The 25,099-nt window shown below is 40.8% G+C and overlaps 1 protein-coding gene across 6 annotated transcripts in view; it reads right to left on the reverse strand.

The window, feature by feature from the left end:
• The window catches only part of YES1 (YES proto-oncogene 1, Src family tyrosine kinase), an 88,400-nt gene that overhangs the window by 50,557 nt on the left and 12,744 nt on the right, over window positions 1-25,099 (reverse strand). The window contains exon 2 of one of the 6 annotated variants that reach the window (XM_033178197.1): window positions 12,749-12,814. The exons of 3 other annotated variants lie outside the window; for them this stretch is intronic. The gene's annotated coding sequence lies outside the window, so the exon portion shown is untranslated. Of the gene's footprint in view, window positions 1-2,790; window positions 2,841-7,418; window positions 7,478-12,748; window positions 12,815-25,099 lie in introns of those variants that run through there. 2 more of the 6 variants (XM_033178198.1, XM_033178201.1) reach the window with 2 other exon arrangements.

Genomic DNA, 25,099 nt, shown 5'->3' on the forward strand with positions numbered 1-25,099 from the left:
CTCAGGTGATCCACCTGCCTCGGCCTCTCAAAGTGCTGGGATTACAGGTATGAGCCACCGTACCTGGCCAGCATCTCTATTTATGTACTTCTGATGTTTCTGACTAACTACTTTACTCTCTACTGATGGTACTGATTCTCTACCTCATAACTTCTACTTACTCATAATTTTTATTCATTTGTGGTCTGCTCCAGGTTCCCTCAATCTTCCACAGCACTTCAATTGCCTATTTCTGAGTTTGCATTTGCATGGTCAAGAGTAAAAGCAAAATAATATAAACTGCTATCTAACTGCACTAACCTGCTGACCAGTTATGGTTTGGCTACAGACTGGTCCTATGGTTTCCTTAAGAGGCTGTGGACTAGAAGGTTCTATGACGACTGGCCTCTTTGGCACAATCTCATCTTAACATAAGGTCTCTTAGATTGATCTTTCTTTAATAGCTAGTAGAAATACACATTTTAGCAATATGCACTAAAAGTAAAAACTTTTCAAATTTAAACACATTTCCACATTAGATTTTTATTTAATGGAGATGAAGTCATAAATCTGGAATATTAATGATTAATGTTGATCCAGCTCTACTAAGTCACCTGCCATTACCAGGGGGAGGAGTCAGGTCAGTCCAGACAGCTTTACTTTGTTCCCTCCTCATACCTGAACTACTTTCATCTTCCTGGATAATGGGCAAGAGAAGGCAGAGTGCAACTAAAAGAGCTTTGCTGATGGGGCAAGTTCTCAGGAGCAGAGAAGTAAAATGGCCCCTTTCCTATTTCTTATATGGCTGTCTTGTCACTCCCTAAAAGAAGGTAAATCACTGTATTCAAAAACTTGAATCATGACACTCATCTTTCGATTCAAAATCCTGTATGAATTAAAAGGTTGGTAAGACAGTGAGGAAAGACAGACACTAAGAAATGCTACCAGGTATTTAAGATGGTCAGGCATTCTCTTCTCTTTTAAAACCTCCAGACTTTCATAATCCTGTCCATTGTATAGTAACTTTCCTGCTTCTTTTCTTTCCATATATCCCACTTCTAGCAAACTTTGTTCCAACTTTCCTATGTTTCTCACATTCACTTAAAATACAATCTGATCCAATGCTAATAATAATAAAATAAAAAATAAGAAAAAAACCGAGGTTCTGTCTCTTCCTTAAAACACTTTTCCCACCTGCTTGCTTGCTTTTTTTTTTTTTTTTTGAGACGTAGTCTTGCTCTGTTGCCCAGGCTAGAGTGCAGTGGTGCAATCTCGGCTCACTGCAACCTCTGCCTCCTGGGTTTGAGCAATTCTCCTGCCTCAGCCTCCCGAGTAGCTGGAATTACAGGCGCCCGCCATCGTGCCCGGCTAATTTTTGTATTTTTTAGTAGAGACAGGGTTTCACCATCTTGGCCAGGCTGGTCTTGAACTCCTGACCTTGTGATCCATCCGCCTTGGCCTCCCAATGTGCTGGGATTACAGGCGTGAGCCACTGCGCTTGGCCCTCCCATCTGCTTTCTAAGACATCATCCTCTTGGTTTCCCCCACCTTACTGGCTGCTCCTTCTCAGTCTCCTGTGCTGATTGTTCCTCATCTCCCTGACATCTACATACTAGACTGCTGCAGAAAGGACTTCTCTATTTACATTCATTCCTTTGGAGATATCACCCAGTCTCATATCTTTAAATACCACCTGCAAATTGATGATTATCAAATTTATATCTTTATGGACTTCTGGACTTCTCACTTGAACTCACTTTAACTGTCTACGCAATATCTTCACTTGGGGCCGGGCGCGGTGGCTCAAGCCTGTAATCCCAGCACTTTGGGAGGCCGAGACGGGCGGATCACGAGGTCAGGAGATCGAGACCATCCTGGCTAACACGGTGAAACCCCGTCTCTACTAAAAATACAAAAAAAAAAAAAAAACTAGCCGGGCGAGGTGGCGGGCGCCTGTAGTCCCAGCTACTCCTGAGGCTGAGGCAGGAGAATGGCGTAAACCCGGGAGGCGGAGCTTGCAGTGAGCTGAGATCCGGCCACTGCACTCCAGCCCGGACGAAAGAGCAAGACTCCGTCTCAAAAAAAAAAAAAAAACAAAAAACAAAAAACAAAAAACTTCACTTGGACATCTAAAACGATTTCAAATTTAACATTTCCAAGAATCCCAATCTTCCTCCCCAAACCAACTCCTCTTGCAATCTTCCCCGTCTTGATAAATGTTAATGCCATTCTTCTAGTTGTTCAGGCCAAAACTCTAAAATCATCCTTATTATCTATTTCACACCCTTAAATTCCTCAGTAACTCTCCTGGCCCTATTCTCAAAATATATTCAGTATCTGAAAACTTCTCTCCACCTCCTACTGCCACCCTGGTCTAAGTCACATCATCTTGGACTAGTTCAACAATACTGAATTATTCTAATAGCCTAACTGGTCTCCCAGTTTCTGCCATTGCACCGTTTACAGGCTTCTGTCACAGTAGTTTTCCTTTTAAAATATAAATGATTAAAAAATAAATCATTTAACATCACTCCTCTGCCATAATCCACCCAAAGACTTCCAACCGCAGCACTTAGAGTTAAAGCCAAAGTTCCTCCCATGGCCTTCAAGTTCCAATAACCTACTATGTAGTCTTCAACTCCTACTACTGTGCCCCAACTTGCCTCACTTCTGCTACACTGGCCTTCTTGCTCTCTTTCAAACAGACCAAGCATACAAAACTTCCAGCTTATTCTATGTATGGCAGAGCAGTTAAGAGCACAGACGTCAGAGACAGAATGTCCAGGTGCAAAGTCTGAGTCCATCACTTACTAGCTGGGTGAGCTTCAGCAAGTTACTCAACCTTTCTGTATCCCAGTTTCCTTATCTGTAAAATGCGAATAATAAAAGTAAACCTCATAGAGTTGTGAAGATTAAATGAGTATGTGTATATATACACGAGTATATATATATGAGTGTATACACACACACACACACACACACACACACACACACACAACACCTAACACAGTGCCAGGTATTTGAAGCACGAATGTTCGCTACAACAGCGATCATTCTGATAATGATGGCTCTCTTCCACAGCATGTCAAGATGGGCAAATTAAAAAAAAATTATTGAAATATAGCACAAAGAGCCGGGCGCGGTAGCTCAAGCCTGTAATCCCAGCACTTTGGGAGGCTGAGACGGGTGGATCACGAGGTCAGGAGATCGAGACCATCCTGGCTAACACCGTGAAACCCCGTCTCTACTAAAAAATACAAAAAAAAAAACTAGCCGGGCGAGGTGGCGGGCACCTGTAGTCCCAGCTACTCGGGAGGCTGAGGCAGGAGAATGGCGTAAACCTGGGAGGCGGAGCTTGCAGTGAGCTGACAACCGGCCACTGCACTCCAGCCCGGGCGACAGAGCGAGACTCTGTCTCAAAAAAAAAAAAAATGAAATACAGCACAAAGAAAAATACACATAAATGTACAGGTGAATGAATTACATAAACTCAACACCTATGTACTCACCACCCAGACCAAGACACCCTGTCAGCACCCAAGAAGCCCATCTCATGCTATTAACCCTGCATAGTTCCTCTTAACCACTATCTTCACTTCTAACATTACAGTTTAAGTTTTGCCTGCTTAAGGCTTCTTATAAATGGAATCACGCCTGGGCGTAGTGGCTCACGCTTGCAATACCAACACTTTGGGAATCATGACTGGGCATAGTGGCTTACACTTGTAATACCAACACTTTGGAAAGCCAAAGCAGGAGGACTGCGTGAGCCCAGGAGTTTGAGACCAGCCTGAGCAACATAATGAGACCTCATCTCTACAAAAAGTAAAAAAATCAGCTGAGCATGGTGGCATACAGCTGTAGTCCCAGACACTTGGGAGGCTGAGGTTGGAGGATCACTTGAGCCTGGGAGATGGAGGCTACAATGAGCTGTGATTGTGCCACTGTACTCCAGCCTGGGTGACAGAGTGAGACCTTGCCTCAAATAAATAAAAATAAAATGGAATCATATATAATGCCTTCTTTTGTGTTTGACTCTTTCACTTAACGATGCTTGTGAGACTCACCTGTATTATCAGGAATAGCTATACACTGTTTTCACTGCAGTGTAGCATTCCTTTATATGAATATACCATAGGTAAGGGATATGAATTGTTTCCAGTTTTTTTTTGCTATTATAATAATGACAGCAATGAACATTCCTGAGCCCTCCTTGGTATACATGTATGCATATTCCACTGGACATAACCTTGCAACAGACTGCTGGGTCAAAGTGTTTGCACTGCTGAACAGTTTTCCAGAGTAGCTATAGCAGTTTATACCCTCACCAGAGAGCATGGGAGTTACCATTGCTTTACATCATCAATACTTGCTATATTTGATCCCTTTTTTTTGAGATGGGAGTCTCCCTCTGTCGCCCAGGCTGGAGCTCAGAGATGCAATGTTGGCTCACTGCAACCTCTGTCTTTGGGGTTCAAGTGATTCTCGTGCCTCAGCCTCCCATGTAGCTTGGATTACAGGCTCATGCCACTATGCCTGGCCAATCTTTTAAAATGTTATCTGTTCTGATGGGTGTGTAGAAGTCTCTCATTGTGATTTTAATTTTATGTTCATAATTACTAATGAAGTGGCACCTTTACACATGTTTACTGGCCATTATCTTTTATGAAAGGTCTGTTCAAGACACTTATCCATTGTTCTATAGGGTTGTCTGCTCTTTTCTTATTGACTTGTAAGACATTCTTTAATTTTCTGTATATTGGAGGAGTAGGATTTAGTACATTTACTCCTGTATCCCCACAACCCAGAAGACAGCCTGAAACATAAAAAGTATTAATATTTTGTACATGAATGAATGCCTGATTGTTTGTTTTCAGATCCTAATCATACCCGTTTCTACAATTCTGCCTCATAATCTGACAACATATGGTGATTCCTCACCTCCAATCCAACCCAAGGAGGTTCTAAAACGTTGACTGCCCAACAATCTTTATAAAGTAGAACTCTGTCTGTAACACTCTCTTGGATACATCTGTCAATGGCTTCTTACAACCTACAAAATAAAACCTCAACCCTTAACCAGGCATTCCAGGTTAACTTCCCCAACTTACTTTTCTAATATGCTTTCCCTATCATCTAATCTTCCAATACACATATTTGTGGTTATGAAAAACAAAAAGGTCAATTAGACACTAACCACAAAAATCAGGAAGCAATTATTAATTTATTTTCATTCTTCTGCTGTAGAAAATATCTTTGAAGCAGAGGCAGCAGGATGTGCAAAAAGCTCATAAACAAGAGGGAACAAAGTGGGGTTTTAAGTCGTAAGTAGTCTGGTGCTGGTGAAGAATAAGAAGGGAAGGAGGCCAAAACAACAACAGGGAACAGAGCCTATGACTCAAGGATCTTATATTTCCTTCTATTTAGCACTAATTGCTTTATATATGTACATAAGGACATTCATTTAATTTTGTTGAAAAAATAAATCACTGAATTGTAACTTGATTCTGATTAATTCTATTCAACAACCTGCCTGACATTTATATTCCTCCCTCCTCCAAAAAGCCAAGCCTAACAAAAATTTTAGAAATACTTGTAGATTTTCCAACTATTTCATAACTTATCAACTCCATAAGTCATATGAAAAATTTTCAACTTTATGTTAGGTGGTCATCTATCAGAATTACCTGTATCAGGCTGGCGCCTTGGCTCATGTGTGTAATCCCAACACTTTGGGAGGCTGAGGCGGGCGGATCACTTGAGGTCAGGAGTTCAAAACCAGCCTGGTCAACATGGTGAAACCCTGTCTCTACTAAAAATACAAAAATTAGCCAGGCATGGTGGTGTGTGCCTGTAATCCCAGCTACTTGAGAGGCTGAGGCAGGAGCATCGCTCTAACCCAAGAGGCGGAGGTTGCAACAAGCTGAGATCACGCCATTACACTCCAGCCTGGAAAACAGAGCGACACTCTGGTTCAAAAAAAAAAAAAAATTAAAAAAAAGAATTACCTATATCAGAACGTACTTATAGCAGCATGTTTAGTAAAGCTATAACAAATTTGAAATAAGTTTATAATGTATCTGGTTCAATCATTAATAGTTAACACATTATTATGTTGTACACACACGTCGTACAGTGTTACACTATTAAAGTATTTTGCTTTAATAAAATTTTACACTTTGACAGTGCTTTATGTCTTCAAAGCTCTTTGTTATTATTTAATTTGATCCCAAAATAATCCCAATATGTTACCATGACAAGCAGGCATAATCTCTACATTTTACATTTGAAGAAACTGAAATGGAGGTTATTACATGCCTTGCTCAAGGACAGGGGGCTAAAAGTAGGCAAAACTAGGGAACCAGGTCTTCTGACTTCTATACTGCATTATTTCTACAATCCATACAATGTTTAGGGAAGCCCTGTGTATAACATTCTTTGTTCATTGATAAGTTATTAAATATTAGCCCTTTAGAAAATGTAACAAACATGGTAACGTTATTTACAGCCAAACCCACTGCTCAACCTATGGCAAAAATCTACTAACTTTGGAAACAGCACCCTGCCTGTCAGCATGACAATGTTGCCTTATTATTAGTAACAGTGACTAAAAATTCTCAAATGACTTAACATATTTCTGAGCCTCTTAAAAAATTAAATGTACATTATTTCTATAAACTAACTCTAATAAGCTAACTAATTGTGACATTACATGCTCTATCTAGTTTGGGAGGAATAGCCCTAGTCTGGCATTTTGCCCAGATGGCTTGAATTTACATACAAGTTTTAAATCTTTAAGAAATCCTAGAAAAATAAATTTAGAGACTTAACTTCATAAAACATGAACAATTTCCATAGGTCACGGTGTTCTACAGGCCATAAACTAGTCTATGATTTTTCTCTTTCATTTTTAAATCCCCTCTCTTAAGCATAAAGCACAAAGGATAGGCAGGACCGCAAAAGAGAAAACATAGGCAGAGAGAAGGAAGCAGCAGATTACTAAAGGGCGTGCACTTTGTCTTGTAAAAGCAAACAAAGAACTTCATTTTCCAAGAGTCAAAGGAGACAAGAAATGTTAGCAATGGAAAACTGATCTTGCAGGTGTCGGTAATGGTACCAATTTTTTACCATCTTTTTCTTTTTCTGCCCTTTAGATATACAAACAATTGACCTTAAAGAAAAGTAACCCAACTCCTAAATTCCTGGAACTTCATGGTTTCCTTAATGAAGTCTGATATAGGATCAGCCATGAGAAGAGTCTGATGTAAAAAATATGTAAAGAATTGTATGGTTGGGTGCAGTGGCTGATCCCAGCAGTTTGGGAGGCTGAGGTGGGAGAATCACTTGAGTCCAGGAGTTCAGGACCAGCCTGGGCAACAAAAGGAGACCCCATCCCCGACAAAAAAATTTTAAAATTTGCTGGGCATCGTGGTACACACCTGTAGTCCCGGCTACTCAGAAGGCTGAGGTAGGAGGACAGCTCGAGCCTGGGAGGTCAAGGCTGCAGTTAGCTATGATCGCACCACTGCACTCCAGCCTGGGCGACAAAGACCCTGTCTCAAAGAAAAAAAAAAAAAAGAACTGTAGAGAATAATTTTTGTTTGTTATAGATTATAGTAACAAAAATAACAAATTAAAGACTCAAGATTAAAAAAAATGTATTAAATTCAACATAGAACAGATCTGAATTATGAAGATCCCAGGTTAACAGTTAATTACCTTCAGCCACCTCAGGCAATTATTAAAGACAGTTTGTTGGTAGAAAGGCACCTGTCAAGTACTATTATGCATCACTGCCTCTACAAATCCAGTCAACTCAAAAAATAAGCTGACCATACACCTGTCTCAAGAATCTTTATTCTCTGAGATTTTCACACTTTACTTTCAGTCTTTTATCAAGATTTTTGACCAGCAAATTACAGTAAATAATTAGATACCACTTTCAAGTCCTTATGTCAATTAAATGCTCCTCAGGTACTGCATGTACTCTTCTTTAACTGGGGTTTTAAACTTTAAAAACACCATTCACTGGCGTAAACCCGAGAAGTGGAGCTTGCAGTGAGCTGAGATCTGGCCATTGAACTCCAGCCTGGGCAACAGCGCGAGACTCCGTCTCAAAACAACAACAACAACAACAACAAAAATATCATTCACTTGTTTCTATAACAATGTATGTAGTCGTTTTTTGTTTTTTTTTTTCTTAAATCTCTTTAAGAGAGACTAAAGAGGCTGGGTGCGGTGGCTCACGCCTGTAATCCCAGCACTTTGGGAGGCTGAAGAGGGTAGATTACCTGAAGTCAGGTGTTTGAAACCAGCCTGGCCAACATGATGAAAGCTCATGTCTACTAAAAATGCAAAAATTAGCCAGGCGTTGAGGCACACACCTGCTACTTGGGAGGCTGAGGCAGGAGAATTGCTTGAACCAGGGAGGTGGGAGTCACAGTTAGCCAAGATCGTGCCACTGCATTCTGCACTCCAGCTTGGGCGACAGAATAAGACTTTGTCTCCAAAACAAAAACAAAAACACAAACTTAAATCTCCAGTGTGGCAGTATTGAAAAGGGGGCCTTTAAGCGATGATTGGATAATGAGGGCTCTGCCCTTATTAATAAATTAATCCATGTATGGATTAATAAAGGATAAACAGATTCATGGGTCATCATGGGAGTACAACTGGTGGCTTTGTAAGAGGGAGAGAGATCTGAGCTTAGCACAATAGCACGTTCAGCCCTCACCATCTGATACCCTGCATCACCTAAGGATTCTGTAGACAAGAGTCCTACTAGCAAGAAAGCCTTCCCAGATGCCACCCCTTGACCTTGGACTTCTCCGCCTCCAGATCTGTAAGAAATAAATTCCTTTTCTTTATAAATTAGCCAGTTTCAAGTATTCTGAAAATGGACTAAGACACCTTCCTGTGCCCCATATGGCCAAATGGTCACCAGGACCTGACCATACTGCTCTGTAATCTCTAGAATTCTTCCATTTCTCCCCCAACTAATTACTACTTCCCTTGACTGGATTACTGCAAAAGCCTCCTCAACTGACTTTCATCCTTCTACAGTGTTAGGTATCCAATCCTTCCTGGCTGTAATGTGAAAAATGTTTGTGTTCTCTAGAAAACAAAGTCTAATTATGAGCCTTTGATGGTCCAGTCCCCTCTTTTTCCCAACATAAAGTCAAAACTCCTTAACGTAAAACAGAAGACCTTGGCCAGGCACGGTGGCTCACGCCTTTAATCCCAGCACTTTGGGGCCCGAGGTGGGTGGATCACCTGAGGTCAGGAGTTTGAAATCAGCCTGACCAACGCAGTGAAACCCCGTCTCTACTAAAAATACAAACAATTAACCGGGCATGGTGGCAGGCACCTATAATCCCAGCTACTCAGGAGGGTGAGGGAGGAGAATTGCTTGAACCTGGGAGACGGAGGTTGCAGTGAGTCGAGACTACGCCATTGTACTGCAGCCTGGGGGACAAGAGTGAAACTCCAACTCAAAAAAAAAAAAAAAAAAAGAGGGCCTTGTATGATGTGCTTAACTTACCGCTGTTGGCTCTCGAATTTCTTTAAAATCCTCAAATGTACCATACTATTTTCATAAATGCTTGGCACAACCTCCCTCTTTCCTTATGCTTGGCTTGTGACTACTCAACCTTCAGGTCTTAGCTTAAACGTTCAAGGAATCTTGCTTGATCTCCCATGTGCTCACATAGTATATTTTATTCCTGCCCCCATACCATTTATGACACTGAATTGTCACTGCCTGTTTATCTCTACCCTTCTCTGAACTGCAAACTTTTTGAGACAATAAAATTTACTCTCTTGTAGCTTAGCCTAGTGTTGATCCATAGCTGATGCTCAATAAATATTTTTACAGATCATGAATACAAACTGACTTTGGAGTTAGACATACATTTCAATTCTGGTTCTGTCACTTATTAGCTATGGTGATCCTTGATCAAATTACTTTATCTTTCCTAAGCTTGAATTTCTTTTCTTTTTTTTTTTTTTTGGAGGAATAATACATATCTTGCAAGGTTGTAAGAATTAACTGATATCATATGCAAAGCAATCATAGCACATACCCAAAAGACAGCAGTGTTTGCCTTGGTTAAAACTTACGGCTTCAAGGACAGAATCTGACTAGAGGTAGCTTAAGCAAAAAGGGGATTTTTAAAAAGTAAGTTATAGGAGTGCCTCATGGAATTCAGGGTCATAAGAGAAACTAGAACCAACAACCCATGTTGTGGAAATTTAGTTTGTTTCTTCTCTGTTTCTCCTGGTCTTTCCATCACTTCCCTTGCTTCCCCATTTTCTCTCCCCTCCCCAACTACCTGGTCCCTCTCCACCCCACTCCCATCTCTCCGTCACCCACTCCATGTGTTTTATCTTAGTCTCTTTCCATCTTTCATCTTTGCTACTATGCTCACGTGCTTCATTCTTCTCTCCTGTGGCACAATGGCCTTTTCAGCTCTTCATACGGTAAAACATGGCTGGCAATAGTCCCAGAGTTATGATTTTCATTTTACAGCTAGGCTGAGGAACCATAAATATCAATTCCAGATTCCTAAAGGACCCTGGCACAGCTTGGATCAGCTGCCTCCCTCTGGGTCAGCCCTCACTAACCAAGAGGCAGGATCACCAATGGAACATGGCAGATCCCACCTGAACCATGAGATGATGGGAAAGGTCCCAGAAAATGAGAGAGTCTGGGCAATCAAAACACTTAGGGCTCACTACTCCATCTACTCAGTAAAAGCTATTAACATTTCAAGAGAATTGTTTTACTTAAGAGAATTAGCTATAATAAAAATATATTATTAATTAGTCACAAGTTTAAAGTTAACACATCTATGATTTTAAATCTTATATGAATGGGAAATGTGTGACATCAATATAATACATGTAAAAAGGATTATTTTTTCTTTTTAATTTTAATTTTGAGACAGAGTCTCGTTCTGTCACCCAGGTTGGAGTGCAGCGGCACGATACTGGCTCACTGCAACCTCCGCCTCCCAGGTTCGAGTGATTCTTGTGCCTCAGGCTCCGGAGTAACTGGGATTACTGGCGTGCACCACCATGCCCGGCTAATTTTTGTATTTTTAGTAGAGACAGGGTTTTGCCATGTTAGCCAGGCTGGTCTTGAACTCCTGACCTCAAGTGATCCACCTGTCTCGGCCTCCCAAAGAGCTGGGATTACAGGCGTGAGCCATCACGCTCAGCTAACTTTCTGAATTTCTGATCTCAATAGCTAATGCTGCAAAACAGACTACAAAGGTTAACTTTTTTTTTTTTTAAGAAAAGTATGTAAAGATATCCTAAGAATACTTTTAAAAATTATATAGTCACTATGTTTGGTGGCACATGTCTGTAAGTCCCAGGTACCCAGGAAGCCAAGGCAGAGGATCACTTGAGCCCAGGAATTTGAGTCTGCCTGGGCAAAATAGCTAGACCCCATCTCTTAAAAATAAATAAATAAATAAATAAAACATTATACCGCATATTTTAGCTAAAGACCCAAAGAGAAAGTTGAGAAAATATCTCAAATATACATTTAAAAATTGGAACTAGTACACCCTAAATGTCTTCCTGAAACCTTGTTCCAAACTGAAAATTCTTCTTAGTAAAGTAGGGAAACACACACACACACGAAAAACAATCATATAACCTACAGCTCTCAAGAAATTAATATGACTGCAATGTTATAACAAAATTGAATCTGAAAGCTCAATTGAGTTGAATTGGAAAAACCGGGAGAAAAAAAGGGAGAAGTCTGTAAGCTCGTAGCGTATCTGCTTCCCATTTCCTACCCACAACAGATTTTTCTAAGCTTCTACATATATCATCGATTTTTCTTTCTTTCTTTTTTTGAGACAGAGTTTCACTCTTGTTGCCCAGGCTGGAGTGCAATGGTGCGATCTCAGCTCACTGCAACCTTGCATCCCAGGTTCAAGCAATTCTCCTAGCTTCAGCCTCCCAAGTAGCTGGGATTACAGGCGCGTGCCACCATGGCCAGCTAATTTTTGTATTTTTAGTAGAAATGGGTTTCACCATGTTGGCCAGGCTGGTCTTGTATGCCTGACATCAGGTGATCCACCCACCTTGGCCTCCCAATGTACTGGGATTACAGGCATGAACCACCACACCTACTTCATTAATTTTTCATGTTATTAATATTTGTAACATACAATAAACACTAAAAGCTTTTTTCTTTTGGGAATAATTAGAAAAATCCTTTTCCTTATATTAAACAAAACAGGCATAATACTGATGGAATATTCCCAAACTTCATACTGGCAAAAAAATATTCATTTTAAGACACATGTTGTCATATACACGGCCCAACTTTTCTTGTAATTTTAAATGTCCATGGGACAATTACTAAATAACATGTCTAACTTATTCTTAGGTTTTAAGAAAAATTAAGATGAATAATTCAATTATTTTGTTTTCATTACAAGTTTTCTATATGCTCATATTAAAATATAAATAATAAAGATGTATATAAGTGTGTACATTGGATGCACTAACTGATTTAATCCAGGCAATAACCACTGAAGATACGTGTTATTATCCCTGTTTTACAGAAGAAGAAACTGAGGCCGGAGAGGTTAAATAGGTTTTGATTCTATGTCACAAAACTAGTAAGTGACAGAGCCGGAAGCTGAGAATGAACTCAGAACATTTCGGCTCAGTGTCCATTAATTATTGCTGCTACAACAAATTACCACAAATTTAGTGGCTTAAAACAATATAAACGTATATATCTTACAGTACAGAAGTCTGGCACCGGTGTCACTGGGCTAAAATCAAGGTGTCAGCAGGGCTGCATTTCCTTCTGGAAATTCAAAGAGAAAATCAGTTCTTGCCCTTTCTAGCTTGTGGGGGCTGCCCACATTCCTTGGCTCACAGACTCCTTCCACCTTTAAGCCCTGGAATGTTGTCTCTTTCTGACTCTGCTTTGTTGTTACATTTCTTTGACCTTCCTGTTTTTCTCTTCCACTCCTAAAAACCACTCTTACTCTCTATTGTGCCTACCTGGATAAGCCAGGATAAACTCCCTATTTTAAAATCAGTTGATCAGGAACTTTACCTGCAACTGTAACTCCTCTTTACCATGTAACCTAACATATTCAAAGGTTCCGAGAATTCACAGAGCATGGACATCTCTGGGGAGCCAAGATGCTGCCTGTACCCATGTTTACAATCAGTATACTACAAAAATCATGCTCATCTATTAGTGTTCACAGAGTCAGTATGCTTCCATACTAAACAACATAACTTCAATTAGGAGGATCACGGGTGTCCAACCCTTTGAATGTGAGGACTATTTTGCTTATCTGTGGTGGCGGATATCACAAAAGTTATGCACAGACCTTTCTTTTTTTTTTTTTTTTAACCTCATCAGCTATCATTAGTATTATTGTACTTTTTGTGGGGCCCAAGACAATTCTTCTTCCAATGTGGCCCAGGGAAGCCAAAATGTTGGACGCTGGTGGAAATTATTAAAAACCAAGTGACTGAGTCAACGGAGTTAACTCATCCATCTAAATAAGTCTTAAAAGGAAACAAGCCAATAAGAGATACCATCTTCCCCTTCCCTTACCAAGCTTCTGAAGTATAACACTGAGTGTTAGGGGGAGAAAGAGGAACAAGTAAAGCTGGGCTTGTTCTAAGTAGCTGGAAGGAGAGAAAAGCACTCTAAAAGGTCTGAATCCTGGTAGTAGAGCTGTGGTTGGCATTATATCCAGGCTGTTCAGATGATATTCTACGCTACGGTTTGAATATCCCCCAAAAGTTCACGCGCTGGAAGCTTAATCCACAATGCAACAGTGTTGAGAGGTGGGATCACTAAGATGTAAATAGGTTATGAGGACTGTGCGCCTCTGAATGGGTTAATGTCACTATCATCGGAGTGGGTTTGTTACAAAAGCAAGTTCGTTTAGACCAGCCTAAGCCCAGTGAGACCTTGTCTCTACAAAAGGAAAAGAAAAAAAAAAAAAAAGCCAGGCACTGGTGAGCACCTGTAGTCCCAGCTACTTGGGAGGCTGAAGTAGGGACGAACACGTGAGGCCAGGAGTTCAAGGCTGTAATGAGCCAGGATGGTGCCACTGCACTCCAGCCTGGGGAAAAGAGTGACTCTGTCTTTTTTAAGTGAGTTTCTCTCTCTCCCTCACTCTAACCCTCTCTCAGCCTCTCACCTTCCACTATGGGATAACGCAGCAAGAAGAAGGCCCTTGCCAGATGTCAGCACTTTGGTATTGGACCTCCCAGCCTCCAGAACTGTGAGAAGTTTTTCTTCTTTATAAATTACCAAATCTGTGGTATTGTTGTAGCAACACAAAATAAACTAAGAAACCTTAAGATGCAACTGCTCTTCAAATAACCTCTAAATGAGAATTTGGCAGGAAGCTGGTCTCCACATAGAAATTACTCAAATCACCAGAACTCAAAGATAGAAGATGGGGTGGAGGTGGGGGGGGGGGGTGACTTCCTTCTTTGTCACAATATCAAACATGGAGACTTTTTCCCTTTTTTCCCCTCCCTAGAGTAGGAGGAAGGGGAGCTTGACATAAGAGTGTTCAGTTTGAGGGACACTGGCAAGAGAGCTAAGGAAACCTAAAATAGAATTTTTGTCCATTGTTGTGGTTAGCCTAGAAGGTACTTTGCAACATTCATTACTATAAACATAATCATTAATAAGTCCATACATACACACACAAACACACACACAAAGAGTTGCTCCTCATTATTTTCAATTCCGTATTTATGAATTCACCTGCTTACTAAAATTAATACCGTATCAGTTCAGGGTGGCAATAAAAATTGATAATATCAATTTCTGCATTATTTAGCAACTGCTATTGTTTCCACTTGGAAACAGGAAACTAAGAGCCACTTGAATAAGAATGTATGGGAAAATAGGATTTGCTGCACAGCAAGTTTTTATATGGTCAAGCTCCAAGGACCATATCTCTACCATAAAGTCAAATATACCTGCATGTTCTGAAGGACTTCATCCATTTACATTTTAATATATATAAGGCATCTTTGAACAAAAACACACATATAACAAGGTTGTATGATTTCTTTAAAAAAGCTCATAGGAACCTAACCCTGTATTCGCTCTAGGAGGAATGGTTCAGTCTTTGATAAGTTAGTGTTCATGATCATCTTATAGAACACAACTAGCACAAATAATGAGAACTGACTGTATATGAACATACTGATAGAAAAGATGGCCAAAATTATGTTTTTTAAAACACTGTGATACACTTTTTTTTTTTTTTTTGAGACTGAGTCTCGCTCTGTTGCCCAGGCTGAAGGAGTGCAGTGGCACAATCTCGGCTCACCGCAACCTCCACCTCCAGGGTTCAAGCAATTCTCTTGCTTCAGCCTCCAGAGTAGCTGAGACTACAGGCGCCCACCACCAAGCCCGGCTAATTTTTGTATTTTTAATAGAGATGGGTTTCACCATATTGATCAGGCTGGTCTTGAACTCCTGACCTCAGGTGATCCTCCCGCTTTGGCCTCCCAAAGTGCTGGGATTACAGGCATGTGCCACCGTGCCCAGCTGATACATACTGTCTTTAAAAAAAAATTGTTGGGCTGGGCACGGTGGCTCACACCTGTAATCCCAGCACTTTGGGAGGCCAAGCCAGGTGGATCACTGAAGGTCAGGAGTTTGAGACCATCCTGGCCAACATGGCAAAACCCCATCTCTACAAAAAATACAAAGATTAGCTGAGCGTGGTGGTGCCTGCTTGTAACTCCAGCTACTCCAGAGGCTGAGGCAGAAGAATCACTTTAACCTGGGAGGCAGAGGCTGCAGTGAGCCGAAATCACGCCACTGCACTTCAGCCTGGGCAACAGAGTGAGACTCTGTCGCAAAAAAAAAAAAAAACAAAAATTCTGTTGAATTATCAATTCTTTTCCCCATCAACATTTAGAACTCGACCCAAATGATAAATACTGATCAAAAATTAATGTCTGAATCTATTTTTTAATGAAGAGAATGGGGATAAAAAAAGACATATTAATCCATAGATCAACATATATCAAATTAATTTACTACTTATGTGCATCTCCTTTTAAGCTGTGAAGACTTACTAATGCTTTGGAGTTCAACAACTGTTCTAGCCTCGAAATGTCCAGGTAAGGCATCAACGCTGGGTGACAAGAAAACAGCAGGTACATGAGAAAGGCAGGATGCATACTGACTGTTTCCAGACATTCCTCATATTTATATTTTGACTCTTCACATCCATTTACATGTTGAATCTCCCAACCATATGAACTTGCCTCCTTTGGCTTTTTGGAGTAAAATAATGAAGTAAAAAAATTAATATGGAAATAGCATGAATGGTTTTATTCTAGTTCAATAAAGGTGGTATATTAAAAAGAGATACAAAGTTTTTGATTCAAAAAAGTTGTTGTTTCCTTTCTTTCCATTTTCATATTACATGGGGAAGCCTTTTAGTATGGGCTATAAAATGACCATTTATATTCAGTTTTTCATTCCTTAGGATGACCTAAAAATTAAAGCCAGAACTTCATATTTCTGAAATATTGCTTACTTCTGGCTACACTATTTTAACCCTAAAATCATTGCTTAAAATATATACATAATAACGATGTGTATACATGTTAAAATTTTTTAAGTTTTATTAAAAAATAAAACCTTTTGATTTTCAAAGTTTAGCATATACAGGTATGGAAGTTTCCATCTAGAAGGCACAAATATTCTGGGGAAAACTATTTTAGAATGCAACAACATTAAGAATTTTTGTAATCCTGATACTACTTTGTGCTCTTAAAACAGTATTAGGGCTAGGCGCAGTGGCTCACGCCTGTAATCCCAGCACTTTGCGAGGCCAAGGTGGACAGATCACTTGAGGCCAGAAGTTTGAGACTGGCTTGGCCAACTTGGTGAAACCCTGTCTCTACTAAAAATATTTTTTTAAAAATTAGCCAGGGGTGGTGGTGTGCGCCTGTAGTGCCAGCTACTTGGGAGGTTGAGGCATGAGAATCGCTAGAACCCAGGAGGCAGAGGTTGCAGTGAACCAAGATCTCTCCACTGCACTCCAGCCTGGGTGACAGAGCCAGACTGTCTCAAACAAACAAAAACAGTATGAGAAGTATTTGCTTGCTCAGAGCATGAAAACAAGTTTGTTGAACTTAATTATATAAAGATTTATCATATTATGGCCCCCATTTTATAACATTAGTTTTGAGAATGGATATTTTAAATTCCATGAACTTACCTATACATGCTTTAGTTGCTTCTGATTGGAAACAATTTTCCACACTGTTGTTTAGCATTTATTGAGTACTGATAACAGAATATATCCTATAAAATCTAAGGAAATGGTATACAAGGTATTTTTTCAAAGTTTTCTTGAGTGAGATGACTATATTAAAATATTCACGACCCAACACACTTATGTCAAAAAGAGAACAAACCCCGCAATTCAAAAAGAACAACCTTGCGAGGCATGGTGATTCACGCATGTAATCCCAACACTTTGGGAGGCTGAGGTGGGAGGATGGTTTGAGCCCAGGAGTTCAAGATCAGCTTGGGCAACATAGGGAGATCCTATCTCTACAAAAAATTTAAAAAGTAGCCAAGTGTGGTAGTACAGGCATGTAATCCCAGCTACTTGAGAGGCAAAGGTAGGAGGATCACTTGAGCTCAGGAGGTCAAGGCTGCAATGCATCGTGACTACGCCACTGCACTTCAGCCTGGGCAACAGAGCAAGACTCTGTCTCAAAACAAAAACAAAAACCCCCAAAACAAGCAAAAACCCCCAACAACTTTCTACATGAATGAACTACAGCAAAGGTTGTATTCAGAGCAAAATTCAGAGCTCTACATACCTGTTACTAAAAGGGAAATAACATAAACAAATGAATTGAGCAATTTAGGAGGAAACAAAATTAGGGGAATTCACAATCTAAAAAAAACGGCCAGGTGCAGTGGTTCAAGCCTGTAATCCCAGTACTTTGGGAGGCTGAGGCAGGTAGATCACCTGAGGTCAGAAGTTTAAGACCAGCCTGACCACGTGGTAGAACCCCGTCTCCATGAAATACAAAAAATTAGCGGGGCATGGTGGCACAAGACTGTAATCTCAGCTACTTGGAGGCTGAGGCAAGAGAACTGCTTGAACCAGGGAGGTGAAAGTTGCAGTGAGCTGAGATTGTGCCATTGCACTCCAGCCTGGGCAACAAGAGCGAAACTCCGTCTCATAAAAATAAAATAAAATAAACAAAAGAAACTCTTAGCTGAATGCAGTGGCTCATGCCTGTAATCCCAGCACTCTGGGAGACCGAGGCAGGTGGATCACCTGAGGTCAGGAGTTTGAGACGATCCTGGCCAATGTGGCGAAATCCTGTCTCTACTAAAAATACAAAAATTAGCCAGGTGCAGTGGCACACGCCTGTAACTCCAGCTATTTGGGAGGCTGAGGCAGGAGAATTGCTTGAACCCGGGAAGCGGAGGTTGCAATGAGCCGAGATGGGGTCGTTGAACTCCAGTCTGGGCAACAAGAGCAAAACTCTGTCTTGGGGTTGGGGGTGGGAGTGGAACCTCCCAAAAGAATTTTTATTTGTAAATCATACTGAGATTTGTTTCTCATTTCTAATTCATTACCTTTTCTTTTAATTTACTCTTACTGTAACAAAAATTCCAGCATAATTTACAAATAAACATCAATGAAACAGATAAATCACTAGATTTCATCATAAACAGGAAACACAAAGGGAGAGTAAACAGTATTAGGTATGAGAAGGGTACTAGAGCCACAGATGATTTGAAAAGAAAGTGGTAACTTTGTATAACTCCTGCCAATAAAGTTTTCAGAACTAGATAAAATGGCTAACTAGGCAAATGCAGATTAATAAAAATAACTCAGTTAAAAGATAGGAGACGTAAATAAAGCAATAACTATTAAAATAGTTTAAATCTTGTTTTAAAAAACTACCAGAAAAGCACAAATATTATGTATTTCATGGGTATTACAGGATGCTTTCTTGGTTGTAGTATCCTTCCAACAGACATCTGGGGTTATCAAGAGAGCTCCTTCCCAACTGTTACCTAGGTTTCTCAGAAATTCTCCATATTCATTCATTAATTCAAAAAAACATTTTTTGAAAGTCTAGGCTGGGCACAGTGGCTCACGCCTATAATCCCAGCATTTTGGAAGGCCAAGGCAGGTGGATCACCTGAGGTCAAGGCCAGGAATTCAAGGCTGTAGAGTGCCATAATCATGCCTGTGAACAGCACTATTCTCCAGCCTCAGAAACACAGTGAGACCAGCCTGGCCAACATGGTGAAACCCCGTCTCTATTAAAAATACAAAAATTAGGCCGGGCGCGGTGGCTCAAGCCTGTAATCCTAGCACTATGGGAGGCCGAGACGGGTGGATCACGAGGTCAGGAGATCGAGACCATCCTGGCTAACACGGTGAAACCCCGTCTCTACCAAAAAATACAAAAAACTAGCCCGGCGAGGTGGCGGTGCCTGTAGTCCCAGCTACTTGGGAGGCTGACGCAGCAGAATGGCGTGAACCCGGAAGGCGGAGCTTGCAGTGAGCTGAGATCCGGCCACTGCACTCCAGCCTGGGCAACAGAGCGAGACTCCGTCTAAAAAAAAAAAAAAAAAAAAATTAGCCAGGCATGATGGTGCGTGTTTGTAATCCCGGCTTCTCAGGAGGCTGAGGTGGGAGAATCACCTGAGCCCAGGAGGCAGAGGTTGCAGTGAGCCAAGATTGCGCCATTACACTCCAGCCTGGCCAACAAGAGTGAAACTTGAAGGAAAAAAAAAAAGTAAATCTAGAAAGTAGAGATGCAACAGTGAACAAAACAAGGTCCGAGGCGTCGTGCAGCTTGCATTCTTATTAAGAATAGTAACAGATAATATTAGGTGGCTGCTATGTGCTAAATACTATCCTAAGTACGCTTGCATGTACTAACCCATTTAATCCTTACAACCACCCTTTCAGTTAAGGACTATTTTTACTCACCCCTTAAACATGAGGAAACTAAGGCACACAGATTAGGTAACTAGTCTAAGGTCAAAGATGCTCTCAGGCAATTTAGCTCCAGAACAGTACTATCCAATAGAAATATAATGTGAACCACAAATACAAGCCACATATGCAATTTTAAATTTTCCACTAGCCACATTTAAAAAGGTAAAACAAAGAGATTAATTTTAGTATCTTATTTAACTTACTGTATCAAAAATGTTATCAACATGCAATTAATATTTAATAGTTGAATTATTCTACATTCTTTTCCATATTAAAATCTGGTGTGTATTGCGCCAGGCATGGTGGTTCACGCCTGTAATCCCAGCACTTTGGGAGGCTGAGGCAGGTGGATCACTTGAGGTCAGGAGTTTGAAAACGCCTGGCCAACATGGTGAAACCCCGACTCTACTAAAAATACAAAAATTAGCTGGGGGTGTTGGCACGTGCCTGTGAGCCCAGCTACTTGAAATCGGGTGTATATTTTACACTTACAGTACATCTCAATTTGGACTAGCCACATTTCAAGTGCTCATCTATTATACTGGAGAGTGTTCGTAACCAGTTATATGTTTTTCTACTAAAAAAAATAGTGTATTCTCAGGATGTAAGAATACACTATTCTTACATAATAGACACTATTTAGGGTCTATTAATAATATTAATTCACCATATTAAAAAATAAGGTAGTTTAGCCAAGTGTGGTGGTGCGTGCCTGTAATCCCAGCTACTCCAGAGGCTGAGGTGGGAGAATTGTTTCAACCTGGGAGGCAGAGGGTGCAGTGAGCTGAGATTGTGCCACTGTACCCCAGACTGCATGACAGAGCGAGACTTCATCTCGAAAAACAAACAAACAAAGAAGCCATATTGACCATTTTGGGTTTGTTAAAAAAAACAAAATGAAAAATAAGGAAGTCAGGTGCAGCTGCACATATCTGTAGCCCCAGCTACTCTGGAGGCTGAGGCAGAAGGCCAGGAATTCAAGGCTGCAGAGTGCCATAATCATGCCTGTGAACAGCACTATTCTCTAGCCTCAGAAACACAGTGAGACCCCCACCTCTTTATACACATACATAAATAAAAGGGTGGGCCGGGCGCGGTGGCTCAAGCCTGTAATCCCAGCACTTTGGGAGGCCGAGACGGGCGGATCACGAGGTCAGGAGATCGAGACCATCCTGGCTAACACGGTGAAACCCCGTCTCTACTAAAATATACAAAAAATTAGCCGGGCGAGATGGCGGGCACCTGTAGTCCCAGCTACTCGGGAGGCTGAGGCGAGAGAATGGCGTAAACCCGGGAGGCGGAGCTTGCAGTGAGCTGAGATCCGGCCACTGCACTCCAGCCTGGGCGACAGAGCGAGACTCCGTCTCAAAAAAAAAAAAAATAAATAAATTTAAAAAAAAAATAAAAAAATTAAAAAATTAAAAATAAATAAATAAATAAATAAAAGGGTGGGGGAGGAGGAGGAAGTGGAGGAGGAAGAGGAGGAGGAGGAGCAGCAAGAGCAGCTGCTGCCGCCAGGTGCAGTGACTCAAATCTGTAATCCCAGCACTTTGGAAGGCTGAGAAGGGAGAACTGCTTGAGGCCAGGAGTTCAAGATCAGCCTGGGCAATATAGTCAGACCTTGTCTCTATTTTAAAAAAAAAATTTAAAAATGAAAGAAAAAAAAAGCTATTTATTTCAATAAAAGCCAAGGGAAAAAAAAGCTTAAATCAACACCCACCCCTACTTTTTAATAACTCTTATGAACTAAAAATAGAGGAATCCTTCCATAATATATCTATAGCCAAAATTCAAGTCAACTCTGGCATCACAGCTTAATGGCAAACACCAGAAAGAGTCTTAACGTTCATTATAATTATTAATTTTTTTTTTCTTTGAGACAGTCTCCAGGCTGGATGTCACCAGGCTGGATGCAGTGGTGCAATCTGGGCTCAACCTCCGCCCCCCGGGTTCAAGTGATACACTATGTCACCAGGCTGGATGCAGTGGTGCAATCTGGGCTCAACCTCCGCCTCCCGGGTTCAAGTGATACACTATGTCACCAGGCTGGATGCAGTGGTGCAATCTGGGCTCAACCTCCGCCTCCCGGGTTCAAGTGATACTCCTGCCTCAGTCCCCTGAGTAGCTGGGACTACAGGCGCCTGCCACCACGCCCGGCTCATTTTTTGTATTTTTAGTAGAGATGGGGTTTCACCATGTTGGCCAGGATGGTCTCAAACTCCAGACCTCATTATCCACCCCCCTTGGCCTCCCAAAGTGCTGGGATTACAGGCGTGAGCCACCATGCCCGGCCATTACAATTATTACTTGAAATGAGGTTTCACTCTGTCATCCAGGCTAAAGTGCAGTAGCATATCATAGCTCACTACAGCCTCGAACTCCTGGTCTTAAGCAATCCTCCCATCTCAGCCTCCTGAGTAGCTAGGGCTACAGGCATCTGCCGCCACACCCACCTAATTTTTTAATTTTCTGCAGAGATGGGGTCTCACTAAACTGCTCAGACTGGTCTCAAACTCCTGGACTCAAGTGATCCTCCCGCCTCAGTCTCCCAAAGCACTGGGATTACAGGTGTGAGCTACTGTGTCTGATCTACATGATCCCTTACACAAAAAAAGTAAGAGAACTAACTGAAAAGCTATCAGACACAGATTTCCATAGGGCAGCTAAAAAAATATATTGAGAAATAAGTAGTTTTGTAATATACCAAAAATAGTTATAAAGTAGTACTCAATAAATGATAGGGACCTATCAAAAGTACAAGGGAACTCATTTGAAGAGGCTCTTGCTGACCAAATATAGAATTTGGGAATCAAAAAAAAAAAAAAAAAAAAAGGTGACACTAACAGATTACAACTAGTTGACTAAGATAATCCATAAGTCACTCTAATAAATAAATAAGAATAGGAAGGTTCTCTCTTACAGAATCCCAACTACTAAACTTGAAATAAGAGAGCTAGAAAAGTATTATTTTATAACTCTTACTGCCATAATTAATTCAGCCAAGGAATCATCAATGGAAGCAAAAACTATTTCCTTATGTATAGTTTATTAAAAAGAGAAAAAAGCTCATTTTATGAAGAAACCTGACAGATACCACTTAACTAAGTAATCAAAGTTAATATTGCCAATAGTAGGACAGACTAACACAGCGTGCCTCCTGATGTCTTATACTCTGAAGAACATAATAGCCTTTATGTGGTACTCCTGCCTCAAATTCATAATCTAAATCAAATCATGAGGAAACATCAAACAAAAACTCACTGATGTACACTATACAAAACCAGTAGTCTAACTTTAAAAAAAATCAATGTCATGAAAGATAAAGACTGAAGAACTGTTCAGATTAAAGGAGACTAAAGAAACATGACAACTAAAAGCAACATGTATTTCTAGATTGGATTTTGGATTTTTGTTATAAAGAATATTATTAGGACAAATGGAAAAATGTATGAACTATTGTATTACTTTCCTAGCCACGTTTCCTTTACTGTTCCCTCCTAGGGCTGCTGTAGAAAAAATGGCTTAAAACAACAAATTATCTCATAGTTCTGGAGGCAGGATGTCCAAAATTAAAGTGTCAGCAGGGCTAAGCTCCCCCTGAAACTCTGGATACCATTCTTCCTTGCCTCCTCCTAGTTTCCGATGGTAGCTGGCAATCCTTCGTGCTCCCGGCTTACGGGTGCATCCCACCAATTTCTGCCTCTGCTGTCACAAGGCACTTTCTCCGGGTGTCTGTCTTCACATGTGGGTTTTTGGTTTTTGTTTTGTTTTGTTTTTTGAGACGGAGTCTCGCTCTGTCACCCAGGCTGGAGCGGAGTGGCCACAATCTTGGCTCACTGCAACCTCGCCCCCTGGGTTCAAGTGATTCTCCTGCCTCAGCCTCCCAAGTTGCTGGAACTACAGGCGCGTGCCACCATGCCTGACTAATTTTTGTATTTTTAATATAGACAATGTCTCACCGTATTAGCCAGGATGGTCTCAATCTACTGACCTCGTGATCTACCTGCCTTGGCCTCCCAAAGGATGCTATTTCCAAATAAGGCCACATTCACAGGTACCGAGGGTTAGCACCCTTTTGGGGAACATAACTGAATTCGCAACTGGAAATTAGGTAACTGTATTATACTGATACTGAACTTGAATTCAGTAACTGTACTGCAATTGTATAAGAAAATGTCCTTGTTTTAGGAAATACATATCAAAATATTTAAGGGTACTGAGACATGATGTTTGCAATTAACTTTCAAATGGTGGTGGCCGGGACACACATACCCAAGGAGGGAACCATAAAGGAAAGGTAACAAAATGTTAACAACTGGTAATCTGGGTGGAGGGTATCCAGGAGTTCTTTGTGCTACTCCTGCAACTTTTCTGTAACTTTGAAATTATTTCTAAATAAACATGCAGCGCTATTTTCAACAGCAAAGACTTGGAACCAACCCAAATCCCCATCAATGATAGACTGGATAAAGAAAATGTGGCACCTATACACCATGGAACACTATGCAGCCATAAAAAAGAAGGAGTTCATGTCTTCTGCAGGGACATGGATGAAGTTGGAAATCATCATCCTCAGCAAACTAACACAGGAACAGAAAATCAAATACCATATGTTCTCACTCATAAGTGGGAGTTGAACAACGAGAACACATGGACACAGGGAGGGGAATATCACACAGTGGGGCCTGTCGGGGGGTGGGGGAAAGACGAGGGGGAGCATTAGGACAAATACTTAATGCATGCGGGGCTTAAAAACTAGATGACGGGTTGACAGGTGCAGCAAACCACCATGGCACATGTATACTCATGTAACAAACCTGCACGTTCAGCACATGTATCCCATAACTTAAAATTAAAACACACACATACACGCACACACGACCGATGAGTAAGTACAACAAAAGTTCAGAGTCTATGTAAGAAAATAAAACTGGGATATAAAAGACAATCTCAAAAAATAAACACATCACTTATTTTTAGAAGGTATATTATAAAGATGCCCATCCTTCCTATATAAATCTACATAACATTAAATCAAAATCACAAGGAAGTTCATATGAAAAAGTAAATGTATACGAATAGCTGAGAAAGTT

The sequence above is a fragment of the Trachypithecus francoisi genome, unplaced genomic scaffold, assembly GCF_009764315.1.
Source record: "Trachypithecus francoisi isolate TF-2019V2 unplaced genomic scaffold, Tfra_2.0 Lachesis_group19, whole genome shotgun sequence".
Taxonomy (NCBI): domain Eukaryota; kingdom Metazoa; phylum Chordata; class Mammalia; order Primates; family Cercopithecidae; genus Trachypithecus; species Trachypithecus francoisi.